The 15199-nt window shown below is 33.5% G+C and overlaps 1 protein-coding gene across 3 annotated transcripts in view; it reads right to left on the bottom strand.

Moving 5' to 3' along the window:
• The window catches only part of KIAA0825 (KIAA0825 ortholog), a 391857-nt gene that overhangs the window by 310322 nt on the left and 66336 nt on the right, over nt 1–15199 (bottom strand). The window lies entirely within an intron of this gene.

Genomic DNA, 15199 nt, shown 5'->3' with positions numbered 1-15199 from the left:
ACCTTATCAGGGTATTTAATATTTTTGAACATCTGTCTGATTTCTGGTTTCCTTTTTGTGTCTCAGAAAACTTGGCACACGATCAAAATTTAACAAAACAAAAACTCGCATTGGTTCATGACTGAGTGATCCTAACCAAATTTAGTATTCATTAGTTCTGTCTTTAGATATAGTCATAGTGTCAAGAAGGTATGCATTTTTCTATAACTCAAATCCCTACAAGCTCCTTTCATAAAAATATAAACGGTGTATGCTTTATATTTTGTCTGTATGCCACAGAAACAAGGCAAAATATGAGATTATCACTTATCAATAAACATAGAAAGACTGTATAAATTAACATAGGTTTAATCTGAATAATGAGATATTAAGGCCAACTGCTCAAGTTCAATAAAGACAACACAAGTCTCTTTATAGCGATCTCAAGTGAACATAAAGCTCCAACCAAATCTGTGCAGTAATAGCTTGTCTATAAAGTCGGGTAAGGATTCTTCTCATTTTTACATACTGATTCCACATTAGATCTTTGCTACTTAGTCTTAAAAGGACTATGACTGCTGTGTCTTCCTATTTCTCTTCAGGGTCCAGGCTCTACTAACTAGACTCACATACCAACAACTGTGAACTTTATGGCTTTTGTAACCATGACTAAGAAAAATTATAAGAAAAATGTCCATTAAAAATATACCCTCTTCAAATAGCTGAAGGATCACTCTTTTACTGTGCTACAAAAAGAACTGCAACAATGATTATAAGTGATTTCAGTACAGTTTGGAAAAAATATATAGAAAGGCATAATAAAACAATTTTACAATATAGTTTTCTCTGACAATGATCATTATAAAATTTAGAGGCAACTTCTCTTTTCTAGATAGACTATTTTACAAACCTTGGTATCCACTTCAATAATTGCTGCTAGAATTAATACTGTGTGCCTTGTACTAATGGAAATGCTAACACTGAATTTTATTTTATTTAAGTAATCTCCACACCCAACATGGGACTCGAATTCACAACCCCAAGATCGAGAGTCACATGTTCCACCGACTGAGCCAGCCAGGTGCTCCTAATACTGAATTTTAAACTTAATTTCTACTTTGGAGAACAAACAATATAATGCCAGTTATCTAAAATCAATTCAGTATGATCAAGTTATAGAGATCTAAAATATCAAAACTTCAAAATATTGTCTTTTATATTTCACTGGCATCAGAATTTCAAAGCCAATACTATCAGGGTACCTGGCTGGCTCAGTTGGTAGAGCACGCAACTCTTGATCTAGGGGTTGTAAGTCCAAGCCCTACTTTGGGTGTAGAGATTACTTAAAAAAAGAAAATCTTTAAAACAAACAGGCAAAACTATCTTGTTGCCTTAAACACACACACACACACACACACACACACACACACACACACACAAAGGCCAAGAGTATCATCTTTCACTAGCATTTATCTGTTAATTTAGTACTTCCTAGTGTTCAATTGTGGAAGAGATTAAACCAGTAATAGAGTAAACTTCACTTTTCTAAACAATACACATGGGTTTTTATTCAATGTTAAAAAGAAGTTGCAAAAACAAACACTGATAGATTTTGCTTTTGATTGAGGCAACACACTGTACTTCATTTTAAATAACTTTTTGTTTCCTTACGTGAATAATTTAGATCTCCACTTAGATACTCAACCAGAGTTCCCATGAATGTTTTGGTAAGAGGAGAAGCAAATTAAAAATATATGTATAAACAAAGGAAAAGAAATTCAATTTTAAGAATGACAGAGGCAAAAGAATTTGACTGTAAATCCATTAGGACTTGAAACATTTTACCCAAAGCTAAGGATTGTTTTCTCATTTCCACAATAGGGGACTGATTGGTCTAACTCTCAAAGCTGCTAGCCGTTTCTCCTGTATAAATCCCCACTCAGCGATCAGCCCATACTCAGAAAATACTACTTCAGGAAAAGAATTTTAACAGTCCCAGGTGTAAATGACACAGATTTCCTCTGAGTTCAAAAAAAGTGGGTGGAGATGTTAAATAACACCCGCTTTGAGGCAGAAGATACGTTTTATACTAAGCACTTGACTTCATAGATGTGACACTGATGGTCAAAGATTTTCATGCACATATATATACAATGACAGTGAAAATGTTATATCATAATGTGCATGTTCCAAGTTGATTTTCATAATAAAGAATGTTTTGATAAAAGAACCATTAAGTTTTTCAATTATTAAAATGATTCCATTTTAAAATGAATATTACCAATGTTTGTTTATTAAACTTTACTTCTCAAACATTTGTGAAAAAAATTTGTTGGGTACCAATGACTAATAGTGTAATAAACAAACAAACAAACAAAAGTATAATAGCCAGAAGTCACATACTACATTTTCTGAGAACCTGAAGAAAAAATATGTTAATTGAACAATATTTAACATTATAATAATCCACTGGAAAATGATCATCTGTTAAACAAAAATTTAGGGATTTATCACCCCTACATGTAAAAACCCACAAATGCTTTCATATAAAACAACAGAACTGACCATTCTCATTTACTATTATGTTCATAAATCAAGACAGAATAACAAGTAATTCTAGCAAGGAAAAGCAGAAGTTACAAAAATTTTAGCAAGCTTACAAAGTGATTTAGGAACGCACTTTCTATAGAATATGAATTTCTGGCTTGCAATGACCTCATATATATTACTTTTATATTTCTCCAATTTCTTTGTTCAATATAAAATAGTTGTAAAATAAATTTGTTCACTTTTAGAATAATTTTATTCTAAACTTTTCAGTGATTCTTTTCAATTATTTTCATCTTGTTCTTAACATTTTATTCATATTTTAATCAATTTCTTTTCCAAGTTAAAAAAAAAAGGTTAAAATCTCAGTATTTTAATTTTTTTTTAGTTTTTCAGTTTTTAAAAATGTTATTGAATGGCTCACAGGCATATAAATCTTAAACTGTCCTATGACCTTCATGAGAAACCACTGAGTCATTTCATCTGTCATTCTTCATGTTTGAATGTCATAATTAAAAGATGTAGCAAGTGAAAATATCCTTTCCATCTGTAGGAAAAACATACAGGTATTCTAAGCAGAGAGGGAGTAAATAACTGAGTGCAATTTAGTGGTTGCTAATTGTTGCTGTATGAATGCAAAAATATTACTACAACTAAATTGCATCCACTTTCTTTCTTATGGAATATACTCTCCATCTTTGTTGCCCTGTCTTTAGAACAAAGACCCAGAGGTCCTAGAACATTTAATGGTGAATCAATGGGTCAGAAAAACAGAGTCCATGTAGCAGAAAACATGTTTAAAGTAAATAAATACAGGCATTTGTATAATATCAAACGTCTACCCATAACATATACCCTTCTCTCATACACCTACACATTCAGTCATTTTCTCCGAGTTTTTATTTATTTTTTTTTTTAAATTTTTTTTTCAACGTTTTTTTATTTATTTTTGGGACAGAGAGAGACAGAGCATGAACGGGGGAGGGGCAGAGAGAGAGGGAGACACAGAATCGGAAACAGGCTCCAGGCTCCGAGCCATCAGCCCAGAGCCTGACGCGGGGCTCGAACTCACGGACCGCGAGATCGTGACCTGGCTGAAGTCGGACGCTTAACCGACTGCGCCACCCAGGCGCCCCTCTCCGAGTTTTTAATGAAATAAATAATTTTCACAGATGACACAATCTCTAGTAGGGAGAACTTAAAATAAAAACACCATCAATTCCTCAGGGAAAAACATTCTAGCATCCGGCTTTTTGTTTATTTTCTTATCAGGCATTGAGACACAATGAGATGATTCTTCTAATCTTTGTTCTGTCTCAAAATTGATTTGTTAACCAGCCAGAATGGTTGATTTTCATCCAAAACACAAGAACTGAAAATGTTGCACTAATTTCAGCGTGGTGACGTGGCAAAGAGAACTCGAACAAACAAACAACTGTGGAAGCAACTTGCAAACATGATGCTAACTAATGGTTATTTATTAATCTAATAACTAATGTTATTTATTAATCTAAAGAGGATCTCAAACCTGGTAATAATTGTTTCAACTATTTCAGTAGCTTAGTTTCTTTTAGCTTAACTTTGGCAAAAAGCTTGAATGTAAGCAGCTTAACTGCATCTCTAGGAATAAAATGAGTCTCCTTCTAGATACATTTTTTAAAAAAATATTAAGTCAAAAATTACTTTCCTTTGCATGTGTTACTATGTAAAGTCTTGGGTAGTTCTTTTTCTTCCCAAATTTTTCCCAAAGAGAAAATCCAGTGATGGAACTTTGTACTCTATTACTTAGTTCTTTCCAAAATACAAATTTGTTTAATTTTACATGTAGAGAAATAAATATACACGTTGCAATTCCAGAAAGTTCAAAACAGAAGTCGGAATTGTGGTTAAAGTGGGAATTACTCTTCAAATTGTACATAAAAGGATTATTTATCTTACAAGGGAATTAAGAAAAAGACAGAAATTACAGTAGTTAAGAGAATGAGCTTAGTTATAATTCAGAAAGGGCCTTCGATACCAGCTGAGGTATTTTCTGAAGTGGGACTTTGAACAAGCTATTTAACCTGTCCAAACTCTGTTTTTTATCTATAAAATACAGATAATAACCAATTTTTCAGAGATGGTGAGTAAATGGTATACCAGTATATACAATACTTAGCACAGTACATGATAAATTAAAAGCACTTAAAAAATAGTCCATCATATAAATGACTTTATATATTTGTAAACTGATAATAAGGAAAAGTGATTTATTTATCCTTATTAAAAGGATAATAAGGAAAAATGATCGAGGGGGAAATACTATTGAACATTAATGTTGAATTCATGTTGAGTACCATCCTTTGCAAAGTGTATACTTCAGTCAAGTATTTCCCACAAAACAGATCCTAAGTGATATGTGCCTTATCAAAACTCAAGAATCAAAATGGCTGGGAATGACTTTTAACACACAAAACACCATCTTAAATGGCTTGAAGAATTTGTCCTGTTCTGCTTGAATTCATAAAGTATGAAATAAAAATGAACAGTTCATTTTTACCATCACCCTAACGGACCACCTGTATACTTCTACTAGGTAGAGATCAACAGTACAGGAAGTAGACTGAATGGAGGGAGAAGGCCCTCCTGGCTCAGAAAAAGGGAAGACAAGACTCCTTCTCTCAGCTGATGACATGGTCACGGTAACATATGAAGGTGCCATGTAACAAAACTGACTGGAGGAAAGGCTTTAGGATGGATCAATGATGCCAAAACTTCAAATCATCACTTTTGATGTTCATGTGTAAAAAAAAAAAAAAAAAAAAAAAAAAAAAGGAAAAGAAAAGAAAAAGAAAAATAGAATTATTTATGGAAGTTTAACATGCGTAATTGTTTTACTATAATATGCCTCATGAAATTCTTACCCACGGTCTTTTAGGACAAGCTCTTTCCTCTATGCTTTATAGGCTTAATTCTGAGGCTTTTATTTTGTACTTACACAAAGATTTGTATGGATACAGAGAGGTTTTTGGAGAAAAAGTATCGCCCATGCCTATGGGCTTGCAGAAATAAGCTGGTTTTTCCCCAGGAAAAAACACAAGTTATCATTAAATTCCTGCCTTGTCTGCTTTAAATACATGCCAGAGAAAAGGCATATGGATTTCTTTTTAATTGACAATACAGAATAATAATTGCATTGCCAGTCCTCGCCTGTGATCTTAATTTTCAATAATATGATTAAAAATGTTCCTGCAAAAATATAAATAAATAAAAATAGAAACTACAAATAAAACAAAATTAAAACACTTGGTTGTGGGATCAGAAGGGAAACCCAAAAAATAATTACTAGGAAAAGCTTCAGATGTTAGCTGGAAGGGGAGACTCGACTTCTTGTTTTTGCTTAATTACCTACTCCTCTCTTCACCCTCCCATCTTGATTAAAAAAAAAAAAAAAAGCAACCACAGGAGGTCAGCAGTTTTCATATAGTGATTTTCAAGTTTCACTTGGGGAAGAAAAATCATACAGATAAAGATCTAAAAGAAATTTTTCTACCTGCTCTGTGACGAACAAAATCACATCTTTAGCCAGTTTACACATCTGTACTGTCAGTACAGAAAATAAATGTGACAGATTCCAATGACAAACTGTAGGTATAAAATCTGGCTGTGGAATGATTTCCATGTCGCAGAGCCTGAGAAAGTATAGTAGAGCTTAGATGTTCCCTAATATAACCTTTAAATTTTATCCATTAAGAAATTTGAAAAGGTTAAATGACTTATCTAAGGTCACAAAACAAAGGGGTAGGAGTTTCAGGACAAGCACCCTTGACTCCCAGTAAGTACGCTTTTCATCTTCTGAGAGGCAAGGTATAACTGTAGACAAGGAATGCACCAGTATTTCATTAAACATGGCAATTACGATAAAGCAGTGGGGGGAAAAAACCTGAGCAACAATATCACTTTTTGGAATTTAACAATGCTACAAAACCTGGAACTACATTATGATTTTACAAGAATTTGTAATAATTCGAAAAAAGATCCTACTTTCTCTTATGAATTCTTTTTCCCCATTACTATTTTCTATTATTTGGAATTTCAGCTTCTACTAGTCGGGGGGATAGAAAGCATAAACGTCATCAGAGTTAACAAAGCTCTTCCCTTCGGTCTTAGGAGCACATGACAGGGTGAAAGATGCGGTCCTTCATGGAGGCTTGGAACCTTCTGTAACAGTACTCATACAAATGCTTCTTTTTTGTACGCATTTTGTAGGCTGGCCTCCAGATGCTTCTTCATCTTTCCTGAATGATGTCACCACTCAGCTAGTCAAAGCTACTTGAGGAGCAAGAGAGAAATTTGGGTAACTATAAGACTGGCCTACTTTCCAACTGTGATCTAAGCCTCCCCCAGTCAAAAATTCTTTTATTTTGTTTTGAAGGTCTTCTTTACTCTGAAGGATCTGTTTATCCCTTGAGAAATTCTGTTTTTCTCACTCTGTCTTCCTTAAATAAAACAGCAAGGGACTGTGAATGGGAAGGGGCTTTAGATGCCACTTAGTTTCAACCTCACAACCACTGCAGATCTTTAGAAATCTTCCAAATATTCAAAGGCATGTATTGTAGTCTCTTAAGTCTTTCCTTCTCAAAGCTAACAATGACCTCAAAACATTCAGAGTAAAGACGTATAAGGGACCAGAAAATTTATTCTATGATTAAAATCTTCTAATTGTATCATTTTATATTATAATACAGAGGATTTATATAATTGAAATTTACTACACATAAACAAATCCTCTTTTTCAAACATTGAGAAAAACAGCAGTAACTTTCCTTTAATCCAAATAAAATATAATTTAAAAATTATGTATTATATATTATGTTTAAAAAACATAATTTTTAATGTTTATTTATTTTTGAGAGAGAAAGAGACCGACAGAGTGCAAGCAGGGAACGGGCAGAGAGAGAGGGAGACATATAATCCTAAGCAGGCTCCAGGCTCTGAGGTGTCAGCACAGAGCCAACTTGGGGCTTGAACTCATCAACTATGAGATCATGACCTGAGCTGAAGTGGGATGCTTAATCAACTGAGCCACTCAGGCACCCTCAAATAAAATGTAAGTTTAAAAAGTAAAAGTAATTTGATCAGTTTACCACTCCAAATGTAGACATAAAAAATGTTACAATATAAGGATGACACTATTCTGAAATTTGGATGACACATGCACATGTGTAAATATGGACTTGACTTCCCAGATAATAAGCAATCAGGTTACAGTCAAAATACAAAAGGTAAATTTCTAGCTTCAAGAAAGTTGTTTGACTTTAAAAAAAAATTTAAAGCCTTATAAATTAAATGAAAAAACACTATATTATAAATTGTTATAAAATAATTGATAATTTTCTCCAAAAATTATTAGAGAAACTGTAAGAACACAAATCAGAATTATTGGCAAAGTCTGGGTTCTTAAATCATTCTTGAAACTTTGTAAAAGAGTATCTGCAAAAATTATATTACTCTTTCCTAGGATAGACCACCAAATCACAAAGATCCTACAATATTTATATTGACATTATTTCATCATTTTCTTCAAGTTACAGAATATACAAGCCATATACTTCTAAATATATTATAATACTACACATACTCTCAAAGAAATAAAAATTATACAACCATAAGAAAAGTTACCATACAATGCCAAGATATGCAATTCAAGTCAAGGGATTAGCTTATACAAAATAAAATTCAGTGTCTGCCAGGTACTTTATCGTTGTTGAATCAATACCCAGCTGCGGTTGCAGGTGGAAGTCACTCTGGGGTGTGCAAGTAAACACCCACCACCACCAGAAGGGCCAGCTGGTAAAATAAAATAAAATAGAATAAAAAGTGCCTCTAGTCAGTTTCTGAATTAATATGCACAAGCAAATTATGAGTCAGTTATGAATCACTGTCAACAAAAAAAAGCAAAAAATTTGAGAGTACAACACAGAAATGTTAAAATCAAAAAGAAAACATGAAAGCGTCTGGAAAATTATTTTTATGCTAATTATCATGTTCCTTGTACAGTTTTTGCCATGGAATTTAGCAGTATATCAAAATAATATACCAAATAACTGCAAACAATGAAATTCCCTTTCTGTGGATTATTAGAAAATAATAATGTATGGCCTTGGAAAAGATTTACCTTTATAAATCTCAGTTTTCTCATATTTAAAATATGAATATTATGAAGGGTTGTTCAAAGACTAATGAATTCACATGTGTAAAGCCTTATACACAATAAAAAGCTGTAACTTTTTTTGATATTCAAGTAATGTTATCTCTACTTATTTTTGATACCCAAGCAATGCTATCTCTCTATCTCTATATTATAAATAGAGATGAAAACACACATATGTTTATATGTATGTGTAAATAAATAATTTATAGACCATTCAGGGAAAAAACCAGTCCTCAATCCACCTAAAGAATCAAAGGCAGTTAAGGATTCAATAGGTTCAAATTGCTCATCAAGAACATGGTAGTATATACATAAAGAAGGAGCAGCACTCCCAAACTCAACTAACAAGGTCAAACATTACACTGACACCAAAGTCAGATAAGGATACTACATGAAAGCAAAACTACAGACCAGTATTCCTGATGAATATAGATGCAAAAATTCTAAACAAAATATTAGCAAACCGAATTCAACTCCACATTAAAAGAATTATATACCAAGATCAAGTTGGATTTATCCTTGGGGTACAAGGATGGTTTCACCTATGTAAATTAATCAATGTGAAACACCACATTTAAAAAATAAAAATCATATGATATTCTCTATAGATGTAGAAAGGCATTTGACAAAATACACATCCTTTCAAATTCTATACCCTATACCTATACCCAAATTCTATTCCCTCTATACCAAATTCTCAGTGAATTTGCTCATCAAGAACATGGCAGTATAATTTTTTTTTTCAACGTTTTTTATTTATTTTTGGGACAGAGAGAGACAGAGCATGAACGGGGGAGGGGCAGAGAGAGAGGGAGACACAGAATCGGAAACAGGCTCCAGGCTTTGAGCCATCAGCCCAGAGCCCGACGCGGGGCTCGAACTCACGGACCGCGAGATCGTGACCTGGCTGAAGTCGGACGCTTAACCAACTGTGCCACCCAGGCGCCCCGAGAACATGGTAGTATATACATAAAGATTGAAACATCTTCCTCTAAGATCAGGAATAAGACAAGGGTGCCCATTCTCACCATTCCTATTCAACATAATACTAGAAGTCCTAGCCAGGACAATCAGGCAAGATAAAGAAATAAAATGCATTCAAATCAGGGGGGGGAAAAAAAAAAAAGAGTGAAATTGTCTTTGTTTGCACATGATATAATCTTACATAGAAAATTCTAAAGACTCCACTAAAAAATTGTTAGAATTAATCAACAAACTCAGTAGTTTCAGGGTATAAAATCACACTTGATCTTAGCCAAAAGGCCGAGAAGCGATTAGGGTATAAAATCAACATACAGAAACTAGTTGTATTTATTTTTTTTTAATGTTTATTTTTGAGAGAGAGAACATGTGCAAGTGGGGGAAGGGCAGAGAGAGAAAGAGAGAAAGAGAGAGAGAGAGAAGGAGAAACAGAAAGTGTCCCATGCAGATTCCATGCTGTCAGTGCAGAGCCCAACACGGGGTTTGAACCCATGAACTGTGAGATCATGACCTGAACCAAAACCAAGTTGCCGAACCGACTAAGCCCACCCAGGTGTCCCCAGAAATCAGTTGCGTTTCCATATACTAACAATGAAGTATCTGAAAAAATAAATAAACAATCCCATTCACAGCAGCACCAAAAAAAATGAAGTATTTAGGAATACATTAAACGAAGAAAGTTAAAGATCTGTATACTGAAAAAATAAGACTTTGAGGAAAGAAATCGAAGAAGATATAAAGAAATGGAAAAATACTGGATTTCATGGATTGAAAGAATTAAAACTGTTAAAAATCCATACTACCCAAAGCCATCTATAGATTCAATTCTCTATCAGAATTTCAATGCAGGGGCACCTGGCTGGCTCAGTCAGTGGAGTGCACAACTCTTGGTCTTGGGATTGTGAATTCAAGATCCACAACAGAGGTAGAGGTTACTTAGAAAAAAAAAAAAATTAAAAAATTTTCAATGTGGAAAAAAAAAATAATCCTAAAATTTGTATGGAACTACAAAGACCTCAAATAGCCAAACAAATCCTGAGAAAGAAGAACAGTCAGAGGCATCACATTCCTGATTCAAGATATACTGCAAACTCATAAATCAAAACAGAATGGTATTGGCACAAAAACAGACACAAACCCAAAGGAACAGAATCAAGACCCCCGAAATAAACCCTCAGGTATATGGTCAATTAAGATTTGAAAAGGGAACCAAGAATACTCAATTAGGAAAGGATTAAATAAATGGTGCTGGGAAAACTGGATAATCACATGAAATTGGACCCTATCTTACAACACTCATAAAAATTAATGCATAATTGGGGCGCCTGGGTGGCGCAGTCGGTTAAGCGTCCGACTTCAGCCAGGTCACGATCTCGCGGTCCGTGAGTTCGAGCCCCGCGTCAGGCTCTGGGCTGATGGCTTGGAGCCTGTTTCGGATTCTGTGTCTCCCTCTCTCTCTGCCCCTCCCCCGTTCATGCTCTGTCTCTCTCTGTCCCAAAAATAAATAAACGTTGAAAAAAAAAATTAAAAAAAAAATTAATGCATAATGGATTTAAATATAAACCCGAAACTGTAAAACTCCTAGAAGAAAGCAGTTTTTTTTCCTTTGCTCCTTGACACTGGTCTTGGCAATGATTCTTTGGATGTGATACCACAAGCACAAGCAACAAAAGCAAAAACAGCATGGGACTACATCAAACTAAAAAGCTTCTCCACAGCACAATAAATAATCTACAAAATGAAAAAGCAACCTATAGTAGGGAGAAAATATTTGCAAACCATCTATCTAATAGTGGATTAATATCCAAAATATATAAAGAACTCATACAACTCAATAACAACAAAATTTTAGAAAGGCCAATGGACCTGAATAGACATTTTTCCAAAGAAGATCTACAAAATGGCCAACAGCTACATGAAAAGATGGTCAACATCAGTAATCAGCAGAAAATTCAAATAAAAACCACAATGAGATATAACCTCACAACTGTTAGACTGGTTATCATCAAAACGACAAGACATGACAAGTACTGGTGAGACTATGAAGAAAAGGAAACCTGTGTTCACTGTTTGTGGGAATATAAATTGGTATCTTCACCGTGAAAAACAGTACGGGGTTCTTCAAAAAATAAAAGAAAACAAAACAAAACAAAAAAGAACTACCAACAGCAATCTCACTTCTGGGTATATATCCAAAGGAAATGAAAAGAGGATACTGAAGACATATCTGTACTCCCATATTCATTACAGCATTAACCGTAATAGTCAAGATATGGAAACAACCCAAGTGTCCCTATATGGAGATACACACACACACACCCCCCACAAATATATGATGGAATATTATTCATCCATGAAAAAGAAAGGAAATCCTGAAATTTTCAACAACATAGATGGAACTTGAAGGCATTAAGCTAAGTGAAATGTCTGACAGAGAAAAGACAAATATTGTATAGCTACATTTATATGTGAAATAAAAAAACCCTGAATTCATAGAAACAGAGTATTATGGTGGTTAGCAGGGGCTGGGGAATGGGGGAAATGGCAAAATGTTGATCAAAGGGTACAAATTTCTAGTTAGAGTAATCATTTCTGAGGCTCTAATGTACAACACTGTGAATATACTTAATAATTGTGTATTAACTCGTTGAAAGTTGTTAAGAGAGTAAATCTTAAATGTTCTCACCACCAGAAAGTAATGGTAATTATGTGACATGATGGAGATATTAGCTAATGCTGTGGTGGTAACTAACAAAATACATAAGTGTATCCAATCACACAATGTAAATTTTAAACTTACACAATGTTATATGTCAATTATATCTCAATAAAGCTGGAAGAAAAAAGAATGGTGTACATACAACGCCTGCTTAAGATAGATCAATAGGTTACAAAATAGGAATTATAAGAAAAATACTTTCAAATTAGTGTTATATAGTCATCAGATGTGAAGAGGGTGAGATGGTTTAGAAAAAGTAAAACAATGGCTGCACTAAAGTAGAGTTAGCAACATGGAGAATTCAGAGCAGAGTGTTTTTTTAACAGAATGAGCTATTTCTATTTTGTTCTTTCAGGCAGTAGAGCACAGTGACATAGCAGAGGATCTGCAGTTAGACAGTTTGAGTCCTGGCTTCCTTCTGTAATCTTGACCAAATTAATTATCTCTATGCCTTAGTTTCCTCACTGTGTAATAGAGATAACAAATAACGGCACCTACCTTGTTGGTTGGTTAGGATTAAATCAGATAATGCACATCAATGTTTGGTGCAATAAATGTTAGCTATTGTTATTTTAGGGAAAATCTTTTCTATAGTTTCAGGCAAAATAAGTCTTGGTGAGCATAAAGATATAAATATACATTAAGATATATAGATATCTTATAGATATATAGATATATATAAAGATAGATATCTATACCTATATCTATCTATCTATCTATCTATCTATCTATCTATCTATCTATCTATCTATATGGGGTGCCTGGGTGGGTCTGTGAGTTGAGCGTCTGACTTGGACTCAGATCATAAGGTTGCAATTCATCGGTTTGAGCCCCATGTCAGGCTTGCTGGTGTCAGTCTGTCAAAGCAGAGCCCACTTCAGATGCTCTGTCCCCCTCCTCTCTCTGCCCCTCCCCAACTTGCTCTCTCTCTCTCAAAAAATAAAACATAAAAAAAATTATTGAAGACCCCCAAGAGTTCTTAAAAAAATAAAGATAATACAATGTGCAACCCGTTCAAGTCAATGTAGACTTTATTCTAATAGGGCTATAAGTTATTGTAATTGTATTAATATTTATAAAGAATGTTTATCATTACGTTATTTCACTTATTTCAAAGTATATTTCCTTGATAAATAAAATTTGGTCATTGGGTCAGATATTAGTAGCAAATATGGTTGATCCATTAAGAATTAGTTTAGCAGTTCTTATACTACACTAGAAGCAGTTCTCATTTTGTTTTCTTCCCCTAGTGGGTCTAGCTCAGAACCTTAAACATGGAAGCTGCTATATGCCTTGCCAATGTTAAATGCTCAGTAAAGCTGCACCAAATTGATTTTCAGGTAGTCCACCTGAACAGTGCTGTCTGAAATCTCTTTTGCAAGCGACAAAGCACTATACACCTTAAAACAAGGTCCAATCGCATGATGGTTAAGTACACGGGTCTTGGAGACATGAAGACCAACATATGAATTCTGACTCTGTACAACATGGCCCAGAGTAAGTTAATGTTTCTAAGCTTCTTTCTTTGTTTATGAAATTGAGATAATAAGAAAAAGAATGCATGTGGCACAGTGCCTGGCATATGGAAAGTATTAATTTAACAAGTGATTTACACCAACGGTTAGATAAAGGAGCTTGAGAAAGATCAGTGCACCTAGACTTGCAGAAAATGTTTCAAATTTTGGTGTTAAAGCCTACACACATAGTTTTCTCTCACGAATGAGAAAACACCTCAATATCAGCCCTAAAGACTCCATAGCAACTTACACATATTTTCAACCATATGGATCTTTTCTTCTGTTATAAACTATATTTAGCATATATAAAACTTTCATGTTTTAAACACTTTACAAGTAAGCAGGAATTCTTTTAGAGAATATAAAAATTTTTAGAAAATAAGTACACTCATGAAATGCATTTAAAATTTATGTAACAATTAAAATGAAAATCTATTTGCTTTGAGCAAAACTGTAATGTTCCTAAATTAGCTGAGTTTGCATTCTGCCATAACCTAAAGTTGGCTGATGCATGTCTGTTCTGTGATATGATATAGCTTCCAGAGGAAAATAAAAAAATGTAAGATAAAACATTAAACTACTTGAAAATTCATATATCACAGTATTTTGGTATTATGGCATTTTATTAAGGAAGGTATGTAAAAATATGGTGAGCTATGGAAATTTTTAAAAGTGATCATAAATTCAAAGACAGCAATTCACCAAATAACAATTTTCAAACGCTTAAAAACTATAGTTTATGTACCTATTTAGAAATATACCTCCGAATTTTTACATAAAAGCATGACTAATAATTTTAAAAAATAATATTTTTATCGTGATTTTTCTCCACTAGTGGGAAATTAAAATGGTGACAGAAAAGTTTATTATATCACAATAATTTCTTTCTTTTTTCCTTTACCTTTTATATAAAATTAGGAATTTTCAAATCACCTTTTCTTTATGGATATTCTTATAGAAATGATACTAGAGGAACTTTTAAAATGCTATGCCTCTGTGACCAATTATAATATAGACTTTTATAGTTACCATTTCACAATAGCTCTTTATTGGAATTGACTAAAAGAATACAATTCTAAACGTCCAATTTTAGTTCATGTGAATTTTAACAAATCTTTAACAATTCTCTTTACCTAATGTGTTTCAGGTTGGGAAGATACAATGGGTTAAGAATTATACTTTTCTGTTACATATATGAGAATATTGATTCATTCATATATATATATATATATATATATATATATATATATATATATATATATA

Source organism: Herpailurus yagouaroundi, unplaced genomic scaffold (genome assembly GCF_014898765.1).
Source record: "Herpailurus yagouaroundi ecotype Mexico unplaced genomic scaffold, PumYag 29, whole genome shotgun sequence".
Classification (NCBI taxonomy): Eukaryota; Metazoa; Chordata; class Mammalia; order Carnivora; family Felidae; genus Herpailurus; species Herpailurus yagouaroundi.
The sequence above is the reverse complement of the archived record's forward strand: the minus strand, read 5'-3'. Positions and strand labels throughout refer to the sequence as shown.